This window comes from Leopardus geoffroyi, chromosome D3 (genome assembly GCF_018350155.1).
Source record: "Leopardus geoffroyi isolate Oge1 chromosome D3, O.geoffroyi_Oge1_pat1.0, whole genome shotgun sequence".
Taxonomy (NCBI): Eukaryota; Metazoa; Chordata; class Mammalia; order Carnivora; family Felidae; genus Leopardus; species Leopardus geoffroyi.
The window spans coordinates 88,577,092-88,595,704 of record NC_059339.1 but is presented as its reverse complement, the minus strand read 5'-3'; the positions used below and the strand labels follow the sequence as shown (position 1 = coordinate 88,595,704).

At 40.6% G+C, this 18,613-nt stretch overlaps 1 protein-coding gene and 1 pseudogene across 13 annotated transcripts in view; both read left to right on the top strand.

Annotated features, from left to right (window-relative positions):
* Positions 1–18,613, top strand: part of NETO1 (neuropilin and tolloid like 1) — a 129,529-nt gene that overhangs the window by 48,127 nt on the left and 62,789 nt on the right. The window lies entirely within an intron of this gene.
* LOC123588647 lies at positions 2,551–2,678 on the top strand (annotated as a pseudogene).

The following is an 18,613-nucleotide window of genomic DNA, read 5'->3' as shown; positions in this document are numbered from 1 at the left end:
CGTGCGCCACAGTCCCCCTGGTGCCCACCCCACCCAGACCCCCGGCCTCTGAGACTGGAGTCCTAGCCGAGCTCTCAGAGAACTCCTGCCATCCTCTCTGTGTCTGTGGGTCACATACAAATGCCCCGGCAGCTGTGAGAATCCAGCGTTGGGTGAAGACCTTTGCCCCTCTCCCCTCAGGGGCTCACTCCTTCTCGATCAGATCCCTGCAAGTGAATATCAGCTCCTCCACTCCTCCCCTCTCTTCCTCTACCTCCACGGGGACAATTTAGAAGACTCACAGGATGCCAGCAGGGCAAAGTCCAGGAGGTAACTGAGGTGGGCAGTGAGTTAACTGCCCTGTGACTGCCTCACACGTCTCCCATTATAATTCCTTCATACTAAATCTTAGTATGCTCCACTTTAACTGTGGAGCAGATAAGACCATGGGCTCTGCCTACAGACTCAGGTTTCTGCTTTGCCACCTGTTTGCAGCATGATCTTCGCCAATCCTCTCGGTAACCTGAGGTCTCACTTTCTTCAACTTTGAAAATTAGGATGATAACTGCCCTCCGAGAGAGGTATCCCTCTGAGGATGAATGAGATCATCAATGTTAAAGTTCCTACCCAGGACCTGGCATATAGTAAGACCTTGCTAAATATTATATGATTCCTCTGAGATATTCCTACACGTTTATTGATTTATCTAAAAGGAGGACATAAAGGGCAATGTAAGCTCATCTCCAGGAGACAACCAGTAAGGAGCTGGGGAAATGATCAGATGTAGTACGCATCAGCCAGGGGAAGCTGTTTCAGGATCAGGAAGCACAGGGGGACCTAAGGTTGTTTCCTAGGCAGGAGGTGGGCAGGAGAGGGATGTAGGGCAGATCGTGAAGGGCTCTGTGCCATCAGTACACACACACACATATACAGGGTATATAATACTGATACGTGTATGGATTTATAAGGAGTTGGGTTACATGATCATGGAATCTGAGAAATCCAAAGATCTACAGCCCACAAGCTAGATGCCTAAGAGAGCTGATGGTTTAGCTCCAGTCTGTATCGACCGATCTGGGAACCAGGACAGCCACTGGCACAGTTACAGTCCAGAGCAGGCAGGCTCGTGACTCAAGAAGAGCCAGTTTTTCAGTTCGAGTCCAAAGGCAGAAAACTGTTGCCTAAGCCCAGCAGTGTGGCTGGAGCTCTCCCCTCTGGTTTCCCTTTTTGTTCTATTCTGGAATTCACTTAATCAGTAGGTAAGGCTCGCCTACATTAGTGAGGGCAGCCTTTTTACTCGGCTTACAGATTCAGAGATTAATTTCATCCAGAAATAACCTCAAAGAGATACTCAGAATAATGTGTGGCCAAACGTCTGGGCACCCTGTGGCCCAGTCAAGTTAACACCATCCTACATGTTTTCAAAGCTGTGGCAAGGAGGTCAGATGTCTGGTGAACAAAGGGCACTACCAGGAGGAGAATGAATGGGCCGGGGTGGAAAGAAGCACCGAGTTCTATTGCCTAGAGAGGTAAAGGTGACAAAGGGGAAAGCGGGTGTGTGTATTCTGTAATTGATTTTGCTTTCCAGTCTGCCTGGTGGTTTGCCGCATGTTAATCTCCTTGTTTAATTGCCCCACATTGAGGCGCATTGTAATACTGAAGGTGAAACATGAGAAATAGGAGCTTATGAAGTTTAATTCTCATACATATATTGCTATTCTTTTTTGAAATATAAAAGATCGTTTATCCTTCTCTTATTGTCTGCATACAAATTAAATGATCATTAATGGACTATCCATACATCAGAAAGCCTCTTTAAAATTTTTTAGAGTAGCTTATGAATTTGAATTTTTCCACTTATGTGGCTTTAATGTAAAATGTAGTCTTTCCTTCTAGTACAAGAGCAAAAATAGAAACCTTTTAGTCTTTCTGGCCCCAGAGTATTGCCATCTACATGTTTGAGCTTCAGTTGCATGTGTCTCTCACCAGTAAAATAAATTTTGAAATAGAGACTGAGAATATTTAAATCGAATGAGCTAAGAAAAATTAGGTCCTGATATAGTATTTAAATTTCATGTCCTAAATACAGTCTTTGTCACATCCAATAGAATTCAAAATTAATTTTATGTATTTAAAGAAAAAAGTATACATTTTCACTTTCCGCATATTTTATTTAGAAATCGATCTACACGTAACATCGTTGCCTTTGCCTAAGATTATTTTATGTTTGCTGCATGTCTCATTGTGTGAAAATTTTCATGATCAGAATTTCAGTGTTTAAGGAAGGAATTTTAACATGCATACGAAGGAATGAAAGTACAATTATATTACACCTTTTAATGTGTTCAAACATTTTAAATGAGCCTCTTTTTTTAATTTATTAATTTCTTTTTTTAATACGAAGTTTATTGTCAAATTGGTTTCCATACAACACCCAGGGCTCCTCCCAACAGATGCCCTCCTCCATGCCCATCCCCCCACTTTTCCCTCTCCCCCACCCCCCATCCACCCTCAGTTTATTCTCGGTTTTTAAGAGTCTCTTATGGTTTGACTCTCTCCCTCTCTAACTTTATCTCTTTTCGGCCTTTTGGCTACGATCGAGTGTAGTATCTGTTCTTATCAGTTTAAATGAGCCTCTTTAAATCCAGATTTCCTTATATATTTTAGTGTTTGCATTCCTAAGACGAATTAAACGCTTTATGGCCAGGACAAAATTTAGGAATGTTATGGAAATATCTCATTTTGAAATAAACCCAGTATTGATGTCCAATGTTTTTGAAATCATAGCATCATTTAATTTTAAAATATTAATCAATTCTCAAAATTTCAGCAAACATAACAGCCCTTCAGAAGCTTGTCCGTTTCTGTAAAGCAGCCACATCCAATATAAGAATTAACTAGTGTTTGTGATAAGTGCATATATGTCACTGGATTGGAACGTGGCACAGTTTTATGTAGCAGGACGTCTCTTATCTCTGTTGGCTGGATGTGATTGCCACATGATTCCTGAGGCCTTACGTTAACACTCTCCAGGATAGTTCTCAACACAAGTGGGGAAGAACATTGAGAGACAAAGAAAAGGGGAGAAAGTAAGGAGAAAGGAAGATGAGAAGGAGCAGGGAGAAAGAGGAGGAGTGATTTAGATGGACTGTGACTTCGTAAGTGGATGGCAGATGGAAAATAAATGGAAGAAAGGACAACGCAGTGGAGTTTATGCAAAAACATTTCCATCTAAGCTAGTGGAAAAATGGAATTCATTACAGAGGCATGTGTGTGTTTTAGGAATAGAATATATATATATATATATATATATATATATATATATATACACACACACACACACACACACACACACATATATATATATAGGCATGTATATATATATATAACCACACTTCCATTTTTACATTTTTAGCTAATTTTTACTTTTCTGTGCTATTAATATTGGAAAATTATACATATAATTGCAATAGCTATCATGGGCGTTTCAAAAGAATGTATTACTTATTTTCTTTGTTTGATAGATAAACAATAAAATGTTTTTTGTAAAGTTATGGTAATAAGGTATATGTTTTTTCCCCCAAATTGTAATATAAATATTTTTATCAAGTCAGTCATAGCATCTCAATTAGCCAGGGGTATTCCACGATTAAAAAAAATGCCTCGTGTTTAATTTTTAAAATCTGAAAATACTAGCTGAATAAGGTCTTGATTACTACAAAATAGGCTTAAAATGTTAAAAAGGAGTACTTTGCTCTGAAGATCAAACCGTCTATTTTTATTTTGAGGAAGAAGTTCACGAGAAGCGGCTACCCTCTTTCCAGCATGCTTTTGCCACACAAGGATTTGAGCTGTTCATAGCGGAATGTCCTAAATTACTCCCTGTGATTTAATACTGTTTCTTAAATATGGAGGAGCCTATTGCCAGAGGCAGAATCCAGCATATATGCTCTTGTCAATATTTTCCTTAATATCCTCAAGTGGCGAGAGACAAGTGCCTGAGAGAATTTATATTTTTGCTTGAAAATGTTATTGATTTCAGGAGTCTCCTAAAAGTGAATAGATGGTGGGACCAAGTCCATTGTATGTGGTTTTCCTGCTAATTTCCAAACAATTACTGCTAACTATATTGATACCCTTTTAGTTTTGTTTTTGGTCACTGTGTGATATTTCTGATTAACAATAACTACTAAAAATCAAGAAGTAAAAAGGTTGGATTTTCTTACTGCGGGGCCAATCAAAGGCTAATGTTATTTAAGACGCATGCCAGAAAGATCGATAGCTCAATGGGTAACATCTTTATCAGCTCACATTGCAATTCTCAGGGAGGATGCATCGCATGGCTACTCACATGGCTATTGACACGGCCGAGTCCTCACTGGCCATTGGTCCGAGATAGTATTTCCTTGCTCTGGGGTTTCCCTATAGTTCACAATATGAGAACTGACTTCCATTAGAGCAAACAAAAGACAGACAGAGAGAGAGAGAGAGACAGAGATGGGAAAGGGTGGAAAAGGAGAGAACAAGATGGAAGCCACTGTCTCTCTAGCAAATTTTGGAAGTAACGTTCCATTATTATTGCCGGAAGTGAGTCACTATTTGTTAGAAGTGAGCTACGGGTGTAGCTCACACTGCAGGGGAGGCAGTTACACCAAGGACGTGAATACTATCAAGGGTGGGGGGTACATGTAGGGCATTCTTAGAGGCTACTTACTGCATGGTGTTTGAATCTCTGTATGTAGGTTTCATAGATCACTAATCTTTGGTATTCGTATCAACCTTTTGGAATAAAAACAAGAACAAACACAAACACAAAGGTGTGTAGTTTAGTGCATTAAAACAATAACAATGTACATCTCTCGCGTTTTTGTTGGCTAATTGGTTCCTCTGCTTCATGTGATGATGGCCTGAGCACTGAGTCGGTTCAGTGTCCTCACTCCCATGCCAAGCAGTTGGTGTTGGCCGTAAGCTGGGAATTCAGCTGGGGCTGTTGCCTGGGGAGACCTGGTTCTCTTCCATGTGGCTTTTCCGTGTAGTCTGTTGACTTTGCTCTCAGTATGTTTGCTGGGCTCTGTAAGAGGGAACAACCCAAGAGTGAGTGCTCCGAGGAAGGAATTAGACACTGCCGGTCTGTTAACATCTAGCTTCAGAAGTCCAGGATGGCACACATTTCTGAGTGCAGGGGCCACCTCAGGTTCAAAGGGAGGGCACATAACGTCCACCTCTTGATGGGCAACTGTCATCTCTATAACTGGAGAAGAAGAATTCTGCTGGAGAGCATCTTTGAAGATTGGCTACCTCAGTGTGACCCCTGGCTGTAACTATCCACGTACTTGCCACAAGCTAAAGGTGCTCACCCCATTCAGGGGCCTCCAAGTGTCACCTCTTATGACATAACTTGAAGCCTCGTATCCCATCATCTGTATATTGGGTCCAAGCGCAGATGACACGGCGTGTCAGCACCCCACTGGCACAGCTGTTCAGATGCAGCTCCCTGGGTGGCCAGACCTGTAAACTAAAAACTCACGTTATCTGCGCTCCTGTCCATCCCACCCTCCCACCCAACGTGCAACAGTGAGACCCGTATGGTCAACCATAATTAGAAATCTCCCATTAGAAAGGGGAATATTGGGAGGCTCACAGTACTGTCATTCATAGTAATTCTAAAATCCAGCCTGACATGAGTTACCATTTCTTATGATTGGCAGCAGGAAATTTTCCTTGTTTGGGGCTCTTTCCCCTTGGGTGCCTGCAGTGGCTTTGGACTCTGGGCTCGGAGCTCTGATTTTGGAGGCTTCCTTCCCCCTCAAAGCAGCCCATGTTCTCAGGGAGTAGGCTTGTCGGCGTCCTTCCTGACTAGAGGAGGTTAGCACCCTGGAGGCCTCTTTCCATTTTGAAGTTTCTCTGCCCCTTTGAATCAAAGCTGGTATAAGAGTCAGCAGGACTTTGAGGTTTACTGTGTCACACAACATGATCCACTCCAGCTTGCTTTGGGGAAATGCGCTTAAGATCCTCTGAGACAGCTGCCGAGCTGAGGAGTCACCTGAGGTGCCCCTTCTCTCTGCAGTTAACCAACAGTCACAGAACTGTTCTGCTCTCCCGCAAAGGAGAGGGTCCACTGTCGGCACTCTGGATTGATTGCCCCCAACTTTGATTTTACTTCTAGAATAATTTTCAAGTTGGAGAAGTAAGAAATAGACAAATGATAATGGAGTCCTGAGTTGGCAAAGTCTCCCCTTGATTCTGATGAAAAGTTCCTGTCACATTGATCTGTATCTGTACCTTATCATATGCACCTAAGAGAAAGCATTTGACACTCAGCTTTTTTTCTAGAAATCGCTTCAGTGAAACCCCCAAGTTCATGGACTGCATTGCCATTTTCCGTGTTACCCAGGCAACAGTGTCGCCACATGTTCCACCATGAAGTAACACAGGTGTCTGTAAAAGTCCAGTAAGATTTTTCTAAGTGTTTTTGTTCTTCCAGCCACCATTGGTAATTTTCTCAAGGGCTTTCTGACCTCCAACTGACTACCCAGTTCCAAAGCAGAAAATGGAATTCTTTTTCAGTGGAGGAGTAACAATGTCCATTACCATCAGCAGTGGGCGAGAGCTCTCATCCCACACCCTCACAAAAACTTGATGTCAATCTTAATCTGTGTTTCTGATTAGTAACTGTGTAATAGATGACATAGTTGTGTTAATTATTGTCCAATTGTTGATTATTAATAAGATTAAGTAGCTTATATTATGTTTCCTGGACACCTGGATTTTTTCTTGTGTGAAATACCTGTTCAGAACTTTTGCCCATTTTATATTATGTTGTCTCTCACATACTGTCAGTCTGTAGATACTCTGGATATTTGAATATGTGTCGATAATATCTTCTTGCAGGTGTGACTCAAGTTGGCACTCACCTTCTAGCATGCTGCATACATCATTCCAGTGTCTTCTGGATTCTGTTGAATACAAGTGTTAGTTCCTTTGAAGAAATTGCTTTTCTTTTTCTTGGGCTGTTTTAAATATGTTCTGTCTCTCAACAGCTTTTAAAACTCTGAATAAATTGTCTCTTTAAATATTGTATGCCCTCCATTTTCTTCTCTTTTTATAAATCTGATATGATTAGCATCTCCCACTCTGCCTTGTTTTTTGCTCCCACCCAAAAGTGGTATTTGGGGTCATATGGTAATTATATTTTTAATTTTTTTAGGAACTGCCATAGTGTTTTCCATAGGCACTGTACCACTTTACCTTCTCACCAACAGTGCACAAGAGATTTAGTTACTTCACAACCTCACCAACACTTGTCATTTCTATTTTATTGATAGTAGCCATTCTAATGGGTATGAGGTGATATCTCATTGTAGTTTCGTTTGCTTTTCCCTAATGATGAATGTGTGATATTGAGCATCTTCTCATGTGTTTATTAGCTATTTGTATATCTTCTTTGGAGAGAGGTCTTTTCAAGTCATTTGTCCATTTTTGAATCGTGGGTTGTTGTTTTTTTGTTGGTGGTGTTGTCGCATTTTAGGACTTCTGTACCCATTCTGGACATTAGTCCTTTATCAGATACCTGCTTTGCAAATATTTGCCTCATTCAGTGGATTGACTTTTTATTCTGTTGATATTCTTTTGATGCATAAATTTTTTCGAGTTTCATGAAGTCCAATTTGTTTATTTTTTTTCTCTTGTTTCCTGTGCCTTTGGTATCATATCCAAGAAATCTTTGCCAAAGTCAGTGTCATCAAGATTTTAACCAATGTTTCCTTCTTAGAGTTTTATAGGTTTAGGTCTTACATGTAGGTCTTTGATGTATTTGACTTAATTTTTGTACATGCTAGATAAAGGTCCAAATCCACTATTTTGCACACGGATATTGAGTTTTCCCAGAACCAGTTGCTGAAAACGCGGTCCTTCCAACATTAAATGTCTTGGCACCATTGGCAAAAATCACGTGACCGTAGATGAGAGGATTTCTTTCTTTCTTGTGTGTCACTTTAGCTCAAATATTATACACAAAGCACTGGTCGGAAGGGGGTCTAAGGCAAAGAGACTGGCTAGGATTCTGGTACCCTAAGGTGAAGAAGGCCAGGAGTAAGAAGACCATGGTAGACTGGAAAGGGAGATTAGTAGTGAGACATTTTACAAAGACTATTTGAGAGCTCTTGGTATTTTTTTGGTGAAAGCAAAAGTGTGAAGGAGTCAAGTTAATTTTGTTTTAGAAGTTTTCAGCTCAGGTAATCAGGAGAAGTCTAGTGATGGATAAAATGAAAATTCTAGAGGAATAAAATTGATAGAATCCCCCATCAATTACACTCTCTGACTAAACAAGAGAGACCTAATTCTCTGCTTTCAACTTAAGAATTATGATATTGATTTGTATTGCTTTAGACCATTACTTTGGGGAAATCTTGCATTATTTTCACACCTCTTAATGAAATAGCTTTAGTGCTCTTATATTTGAATGACAGAAAAATGAGCAAAGGGAATGCAGATTTATCAAGTGTCTCAATAAACCGCTGAGTCTTTAACTGCAGTTTCAGGGGGAAGCGAAGCATTTAAGGTTTGGTAACATAGCACCAGCTCTACAGTTACACAAATATTTTTTAAATGCCAATGGAAAGAGATGTCAGGACAGCACTATTAAATGTTCTAAGACTTACATTTCAATAGACACATCGAGTTGTGTTTGACCTAGGCCGGAAACATGGATTTTTTTTTTATGTTTTTAATGTCTTATTTATTTTTGAGAGAGAGAGAGACAGAGCATGAGTGGGGAGAGGCAGAGAGAGAGGGAGACCCAGAATCTGAAACAGGCTTCAGGCTCTGAGCTGTCAGCACAGAGCCCGACGTGGGGCTCGAACTCACAAACTGTGAGGTCATGACCTGAGCCAAAGTTGGACACTTAACCAACTGAGCCACCCAGGTGCCCCTGGAAACGTGTTTGATTCTTGCAATCCTTAGATGACAGATTTGGGTCCAAGTGGACCCTGACAGTCCAGCTCTGTCTGGAGCTCCCACATCTATAATTCTTCCCGGTCCCCAAGATGGAGGCTAAACTTTCGAGAAATAATTCTTTCTCAGAGGCCGAGGAATTTAAGAAGCCATAGTCTAATTTTCTTCACATGGGTTCAGAACTAGTGTTGACTGATCCCTTGTGTTCTCAAGTGAAATGCTCGTTGAAAACCACCGGTTTCAGCCACTCATTCCAACCTTAGGAATTGCTGTGATATTGGAGAAATTAGTTCCAGGGGGACGAAAAGAAATGCAAGAAATGCAGATGAAATGATTCAGGATTTTTGTTTTTGTAACTGTTTAATCCCCCTACACTTAAATGGACCGAAGTTACCTGCTAATGAAGAAGGAAGTACATAGTGGGCTCTCCAGTTCTGAGACAGGTGCATGCATCTAGAAGTCTCTGAAATCTCCAGCTGTGATACTAGGTATAATGCTTTTTGTAAATGGATTCATACATATTCAAATGAGCTCAATTCTACCATTATCTAAAACTAGGGTATAGATTCTGAGCTAAATTGACATAAAAGGGCTTTTTATACCTAGTATATGTTGTCATATGTTAAAGGAAAAGTGGATGTCTGGGCATTTACTGGGTATCTGTCCTTATTTTGATATTTGTAAATATGCATCAGGAACTGCATTATGAGTTTTCTGCAGGGATTCTCCATTTTACCTCAGGCATCTGAGGAAACGAGAGTAATTCTTCATGAACCCCAAAGCTAAGATGCTTTCTAATAGAAATAAGTACAATATGCAGAATAGACAGTGAGGTGACACGGTGGGATTTGACTTGTAAATATGGTTTTAGAGCAACAATAATATTTTAGGCATGTTTTAAAAAGTTTTGGAAAGTTTAGGTATTACTATATCCGTTTACCACCCAGGAGCTGAAATTCTGAAGTGTACATGAACAGAATAACGTATAGAGCACTTTAGGAGATCTGTATCTTATCCATTACCTGGCTCATTTTCGTAAGTTCTCTGCTTTGGACAGTTGATATTTCTACCCTTATTTATTAGAAAAGAGGCAATTGATACCTTAGAAGGTAGAATTCTCTCCGGAATCGGTGCTGCCTCACACAGGTTTAGCCTCATTCAATGTTTCTGGTGAATTCTTCCTCATGAAATTCCTATTTGACCTCCTCTCTGATGTTTTGTATGTTTCGGTTTTGCTTTTAGGGTCGTTTCCTCTAACATAATATGGTTTCAGAGGGTTTTTCTTCCATGTTTTACTGCCTCACTGGAAAATCATTTTGGGTCCTCTTAACCTCAGTCACCCCACATGATGCGTCGCGCACACGTGGCTTTTAGAAGTGCGTGGCTGGGTTTTGTGGGTTCAAAGTGCAGAAGGATGGCTAGAGTTCACTGATTCTGACCTGGGTCAACGGAGATGAGAGTTGGGGGTTAAAACTAGGACACGCTTCCTTTCGAAGACAGAACATAGTAGCTCCAACTCTTCGTCCAGATGGGCGACAGTTCGTGCTGTTATGTCATCCCCTGAGCATCCCCAGGACGGATCAGGGGATGAATCACGCATGCTCTCATGAGAATCTACTGGCAGGGCCAGCGCTTGGCATTTTGCATTTGTTCTTTCCCCCTCCCAGCCCCGCGATGGCTCCGCTTGCCCGTGTGCACTGCTAGCCCCTGGCATAAAAACTCCACAGTCCTTGCCAAGGGCACCAACAGAGGACGCTCCCACGGTCTCCAACTAGAGGCCATTCCAGCTCCATTTAGAACCGGCTAAGGCTCATCAAATCGAGTGGAAGCACGAGAAGTCTTGTCTTGAAGCTACACGTGCACGGCTTGCACACCTTTATTCCGTCCGCGGCATATTTAGTTAGCTGTCACTTACAAGGCTTTCTCACGATACTTGCATCGCCATTTTCAAAAAAGATTTGGGAAAACGTAACTTTTTCTCGCGAACGTATTTTTTTTTTTTCACTTTCAGTGAAAGTTTAGCTTACAGTGTTTAGTTGTTTAGCTTACAGTGTTTAGTTGTTTAGCTCACAGTGACACAGCGGGATAAAAGAGGCTGATGCGAGGATAATGCCATCCCCTAGCATGCACACACACACACACACACACACACACACACACAGCTTGTGGTGCCACCCGCATGTTCAATTCTTGGCATGTCAGAGCCAGGAATATCTTCCTCCTCGGTAGCCGAGTATCACACCTGCTAGCCCGGGCCCAAACTCTCAAGTTCACCCACAAGACGTCATTTCCTGCTCCTCTCTCGTAGGTATGAGCCTCAGAGGCAAGTGCCGTACTCCCTGTCATAGTATTTGCTCCAAACTCTCCTATGGTCAAGAATCCTGTCCCTCCCTGATTACTATGAAATAACATTTTTTTTTTGTAAAAAAGTTCTTTTATTTCCATAGAGTTGACACACAAGGTGACATTAGTTGCCTGTGTACAACACAGTGACTCGACTTCTGTATACGCTATGCCACACTCACCTTCGGCGTAACTATCACCTGTCACCGTACAGCTCTCTTACGGCCTCATCCACTGTACTCGCGCCGCTGTACCTTTGGTTCCTGTGACTTACTCGTTCCAGACCCGGAAGCCTGTATCTCCCCTGTGCATACTGATAAGCATTGCTGAGTGTTGGGAAAACGGGAAACGTGAAGTAACTGAGAAAGAAGAGGGCGTTGGGGGTGTTCATTTGCTGGGAGGGTCAGCATTTGTTGTGCCAGCAAGAAATGCCCTGTTAAACCAGGTCTATGAAAAAGATGGCTCGGAAGGTGGACTCATTTATTTGAGGTTTCCTGTGATTTAGGGGGTACTTAGCTGGAGGAGCAAACAGGGGCTTCTGGGAGAATTCGGGGGGCGGGCGTTGCTAATGATCAAGCACTTGCCTGGTTTCCTTTGCATTCAATATGGAAACACCAAACGCGTTTTGGACAATTGAGGATTTTTTTTTAATTGCCTTCATTACTCTTTTGCTTTTCTGAAGATTTCTTCTTCCCTTCGTCCTGCAAGTTTTTTTTTTTTTTTTTTTTGTTATTCTACATGGCCAATGCATTTTCCCCATAGAAGAATATTGCTATCTTGTGACTATCTATCAAAAACAAACCTTGCAAAAGCCTGTTTAACGCGAGCACGAGCAAAATCAATATTCTTTGCATACATTTTGTAAAAGAGAATTCTGTCTTCTCAATTTATTTAAAACTGTGAATACAAGCATTGTGAGAAAGCTTCCTGTTACAGCTTAATAAGTAAAATGAGGAAACAAAACTTCTGTACAAGCCATGCAAATATCGGTAATATATTAAAGGGCTTGTAAAATTCTTTCTTGAAATTCTTTAGGTTTCCATTTCTAAATCCCATATATGAGTAAATTTTATGTTAAACCGGAAGTCATGATATGCAAACTCTGTGCCCACCTTACAACCCTTGGGAAGAGAAACTCTATTGTGAAGTTGTAACTGCCAGCCTCATACTTATGGATAACAGTAACCTTGGAAAATGCTTAAAATATTATACTATGAATTCTCTGTTAAAGCAATGTTGCTTCTAGACAAGACTGAAAGGAATCAGATTATTAAAATAATATGTTGATGTAAGCTATTTTAGTATTGCACTGTCAAGATTTTTTGCAATTGCTTTTAAAAACAGCATCTTAAATTCAGTTAACTGATTGCAAAAACTACAAAGTCAGTATTTTTCAATCTTGAGTAGGAAACAGGGAGCCAACGCTGAGATGGGTCACAGACAAGGAGGGAATGTTAGAGACAGTGACCTGGCCATTGGAGTGGCAGTTAGTTTCCATACGAGAGCTGATTGAATGCAGATATACCCACAGATATTACAGGACTTTCCAAAGTAAATAGACGTGAGACGTGGAGACATCATATAGCTTATGACAGAATTCAGGATGTGTGAAATTATGGAAGCTTGAGGGGAATATTGGTTAACTTTCTCCAAGATGATCCTGTTGGGGAGTTGAGCTGTGCCTTGCAAAACATATCAAAGTATCGAAGTTGAGTTTTATAATCAGAGGGTTTTATAGTTCTATTTACATGGCCAGGTCAGGCAATTACATTCTCCCATAAACTGTTGTTAGAGGAATACCACTGTGTTTTGTGATATAATGGCATCCATGAGCTGGAAAAAGCCTAGACCAACCACATTTTCAGCTCAGGAAAAATACGTTCCAGACATATTGAATGATTGGTTTAACATTGTAAGTTAGCTGTAAAACTTCTAGGTTTTAGCTCCAAACAAGTTGCATTTTCTATAGTAATTGAACCTCCATTTTGTTCATTTATAAGATGAATATGCCTCTGACTTGACTCAGTTGTAGTCTAATCGGGTAAATATTCATTTACTGAAAGTCCGTCTACAATCTGGCTGGCATTGCGGAAATCTCTTTCGAGTATGAAATAAATGTGTCGCGTGGCCCCGAGTTAATAAATTGCAATTTCGAGTTTTGTTGCAAGAAGGCGTTGACCCACGATACAAAGGTGGGGTTGGCCAGGACAGAAGTTCTGCAATATTTTGGTCTTAAAACATCTGTCCTCTCAGGAAACAACTGAAGACTTGATAGGGCTTTGGCTTATACGGCTGTGTCATTCAATGCTCATTACAGTAGAAATTCAAGCTAATAGCATTTTAAATATCTATTAATTCATAGAAAAATTACACTAATAAACCTATTCTGTGTTATTTGAAAAGCATTTTAACAGCATCGATTGAAATTAAAATATTAATTAAGAAATATTAAAATAATACTTAGAAGAATTACATTGCTTTATGTTTCTGGAATTCTGTTTAATGTCTGGCTTCTTAGAAGACAGCTGGATTCTCAACATCTACTTGTTTATTAAATGTGTTGCGTTGTGGGGCGCCTGGGTGGCACAGTCGGTTAAGCGTCTGACTTCAGCCAGGTCACGATCTCGCGGTCCGGGAGTTCGAGCCCCGCGTCAGGCTCTGGGCTGACGGCTCGGAGCCTGGAGCCTGTTTCCGATTCTGTGTCTCCCTCTCTCTCTGCCCCTCCCCCGTTCATGCTCTGTCTCTCTCTGTCCCAAAAATAAATAAACATTGAAAAAAAATTTTTTTTTTAAAAATGTGTTGCGTTGTATTCTTAGGGTTGAAGTATATGAAGAAAATTCAGTCTCACGAGATAATGTAGCTGAAAAAGAGAAGAGTGTTTTCATAGACTTTTCAGATAGATTCTTCCTCAAACCTCAGAAAGTGATAGCTCCTTAAAGGTTAGTTGTAGTGAGGCATGTGAAACCATATCAGTGATTTTTTTTTTGTATTCTGTTACATGAATATCTATCTTTTTTTACCCATGCCTGAGTTTTTAACATTTGACAGTTAGTGGATCACTGTTTTACAGATCTTCCAAATGTTGACCCAGTCCATTGTTGCACACCAAAAATTATATTTGCACATTTAGTCAGCAGTCACATTTAAAAATGCTTTAAGTATTGAGAAGCTGTCGGATGCCCAGTGATGGATACGATTTTCTTTGCTGGAAGCTTGAATTTTATCATTGGCAGCAAATATTATCAGTTGTTTTCCTTAAAGTCAACAGATTCACTATGTTCTTTCTGCAGAAAAGACAGGCCCTTAAAATTTTAGATTAAAAAGAGTGGCAATTTTTAGTGCTTTGTCAAGGAGATTTTGAAATAAAACAGTTCTTTGCCTGCACAAAGGTGTAATGATGAGTTATACAACGAATACGAATGGCTGTGGTTTGGTACCATTGTCTTGAATCCCGCTAAGGCATCAGAAGTTTTATTTACCATTGCGTTTGCAACGTCAATGCAAATGTCAACACAGATGTTCCAGCATCACTCAGAACATTCAAAAGTTTGCTAACAACTGGAATATTTCAGCACAACTTGCATTTGTTGGCAAGCAGCTACTTAGGAGGCCTTTGGTGATTGGTCCATGCTGACGCTGATGAATTCGAGCAAAAGCAGCGGCTCAACCATGTCTGAACATCTACTTGTTACCCAGAAGTAAAATTCTGTCGACGAGGTATTAACTCTTTCTTCTCGTGTAAGGCTAAAACTTTAAATCTCCAGGTGATTGTGTGGTTAGAAAGCAGTAGAGTCTGCTGACTTCTTTCTTGACTTTCTTGACTTTCTTTCCTGACTATTCAGCCAGTAGATATTCAGCAGTGGTCGCTTTGCATTGCTTCCCGAGGCCCCTCATGTCTCGTGTGAGCTACTCCAGCCACGGCAGGACAGTAACTCCCTTTGCAACATGCTTCAGGGCCTTTATCATTTTTAGTTTCAAAAGGGTGCTAAAAGATCTTTGACCTTTGAAAAAGGCTGATTAGATCTACATCTAAAATATTCAATACTTTTTAGAACAGTTGTTGATCTCAAAATCATGTTGCAATCCAACTGCCACGATAAAATTGCCAGAAAATATTTTTCTGCCCCAATCACAATGAAACAAATGATTCACATGTATGAAGCTGAAGGAATGATGGCTTTTGTCATGATTTCATTTATTATGTACAGCTTTCCCTTTTAATGTGGAGTCGACCTCTCCTCTTCATGAGTAAGATACTTCTTTGGAATATTAGTGTCATCCTTTTCTCCAGTTTTAGACATAGACCATGGAATGGTGGTGGAGAAAGTCAGCCTCTTGGTCTCCTTCATCTCTGGCAAATGTCCCTCCTCACGGGAAGAAGAATATTACAAATATTTCTTTTATTTCAGGGGAAATATTGAATTTCAGAACATTCATACATTTAGATACAGTTTTTAAAACTAGAAAAAAATTTAAATATTTTTACACATATACGTAATTCTAAAATAAGACAGAAAGTGTCCTGAATTTTGGTTGTGCTTCCATATAAGTTCAAGACGTAATTCTAGATTTCTTTTTTTTTAATTTTCTTTTATTGTTTACTTATTTTTGAGAGAGAGACAGAGCGTGAGTGGGGGAGGGGCAGAGAGAGAGGGAGACACAGAATCCGAAGCAGGCTCCAGGCTCTGAGCTGTCAGCACAGAGCCCGACGTGGGGCTCGAACTCACGAACCGCGAGATCATGCCCTGAGCCGAAGTTGGACGCCCAACCGACTGAGCCACCCAGGCTACCCAAGACGTCATTCTTGATTTCAATATAACAACGTATTGGACAAAAATCAGGTTGCAGAGATTACAGCAGGGAAAATTAAAGCTAGCCCAATAAAATCCTTGAGAATAAACGGGATTAATCTCTGAAAAGGTACATCACTTATAGCCTAAACCCACTACCTTAGAGTGTTCTTGAAAACACAGGCAAATATTTTAATAACCGTAATAGTGATGATGTCATCACATATCATGTCTGGAAACTGCCATACATTCCCGAGAAACTGAGAATGTGGAACGGTAACATTTTAGCAGTAGTATGAACGTAGTTTGACTTTTGCGGTGGAATAAAAAATCGACAAGCTCAGTGATCTCCGGTAACTGAAGTTAATTCTTGCTTCTGTGGTCTAATCAGAGCCAAGGAAGAGGCAGTACAACACATCTTCTTCCAGGAGCTGAAGCTGGTGCAATTCTGCACCTTCACTGGGTGGCTTTTGAGGTGGACCGTGGAAGACGGAAGAGGGATTTTTTTCCAGTAGTTTTTATGAGCTCAGCCTTCAAGTGAAGTTCAGTCACTTTGTCCATATTGCATTGGGCAGAACTTGGTTCCACAGCTACCCACAACTGCAAGGGAGGGTGGGGGGAACGGAGTCAGCTGGGTGCCCAGAAAGAGATTTGGGTTTGGTTTAGTAGAGATTATTCTCTCAAATAGCACCTAATTTGATAATTTACTGTGAGACCCTCTGGCAAAGATGTAGTTATACGTGTGGTAAGTATGTCAACAGTATAAGAAAATCAACCTCATATTAAGTAACTATTTTTTTTTATATATACACAAAGGAATACGTTAGATTCAACCATATTTATGGGGCACCCACCATGTTCAAGCAATGTTCTAGGTCTTGGAGAGAGAGAGAGGAACAACAGGTAAGAAGTCCCTCAGAGGGTGTGCTTTGTTATAGTCTGGTGGGAGGAGATGGCCAAAGAAAAGCAAACAAATAGAGGTGCCTGGGTAGCTCAGTGGGTTAAGCGTCTCACGCTTGATTTACACTCAGGTCACCATCTCAAGGTTCGTGAGTTCAAGACCCGCCTCGGGCTCTACGCTAACAGCACGGAGGCTGCTTGGGATTGTCTCTCTCTCTCTTTCTCTCTCTCTCTGCCCCTTCCCCACATGCTGTTTGCTCTCTTTTGAAATAAATTTTAAAAAGCTTAAAAAAAAAAAAAGAAAAGAAAATAGTAAAACAATAGTGGATTTTGATCAAAGAAGTGGTGAAGGGAGAAAAGAAAGTGAGACGCAGGGCTACTTTGGAGAGGCTCATCCAGGAAGGATTTCCTGAGAAAACAACACTCCAGTCATGAGATGAAGAAGGAGAAAGATCCACCCATGGGGTGGTAGTGGGGGGGGGGGACAGTACAGGCAAGGAAGAGAGCCAGGTCACGTACTGGAGGAACAGGAAGTGTTGACATGTCTTGAGAGGAGACAGCAAAATCAAGAGCAGGTAGTGCCTTGGGCCAGGGGGTCAGGGGCAAGGGCACATGGAGAATTACAGTCCTTTAAAAACAGCTGTGATTTTATTCCATGGGCAATGGAATGTCAGGTGAGTATCACGATTTGATTTATATTTTTCAAAGCTTATTCGGATTGCTTAGTGGAGAACGGATTTGGGGAGATCCTGGCTAGAAGATGGCTTTCCAAGTCTAGCTTTGTTGTGCTTCTGCATAATATTTTCTGTCATTGCCCCCAAACAACCTGGGACCAAAAAATCAATCTTCGTGTTCTTAAATTCAGTCTAGGCTGCTTTAAAAAATTATTGTGTCGTTTATTTTCTGTGTATTTTGCAGGTCATGGGGGCCATCTGTTATTGTCACTGTGAAATTACTGATGGCTAACTCGAAAGAAAGTGCAGAAACGATTTTTTTTTCCTAAAGTTTTTTTTTCTCCCCCCCCCCATTTTTTTTTAACCATCAGCACTCTCACCATTAATACAAAGACAAAAATAAATTTTCAACTCCCAGAACTGGCATTTCTCTCTACGTTGCCCAACATGAGTTATAAAAATGACAAATGTTAGCCTTTAAACCAGAAAATAGAATACCAACTACCCTTCCACAAGAATCACAAGAAAAGCCACACAAGGCTGAAACATTGTAATCAGTGATGACGATTATTAAGCATTATGCAAAATAGTAAAACCGATATAATGAATAATAAAGAATCTGGATAACTGAGGTGGGCAAAGTTGGTGTAAAAATAAGGAAAGATAATTTGGTGTCATCAATACCAAGAATACAGCTTAATGGTGACAACCAATCTGAGTAATTCTGTACAAAACATAGTTCTTTTATGGTACAAAGTAGACAAGAAATATACATTTTTAAAGAATAACCAAATACCCATTAATTTAGATGAGGGAAAAAAAATTACTTGGGGGTATCCTGATCCAAACTGACTAGATCATCGTTATTTCTGCTTCTTTCATAAAGATTGCATACAAATACTTCTTCCTCCCTCCTTCCTTCTCTCTTTTCCTTTTTCTTTCTTTTCTCCCTCCTTTCCTCCCTTCTGTCCTTCC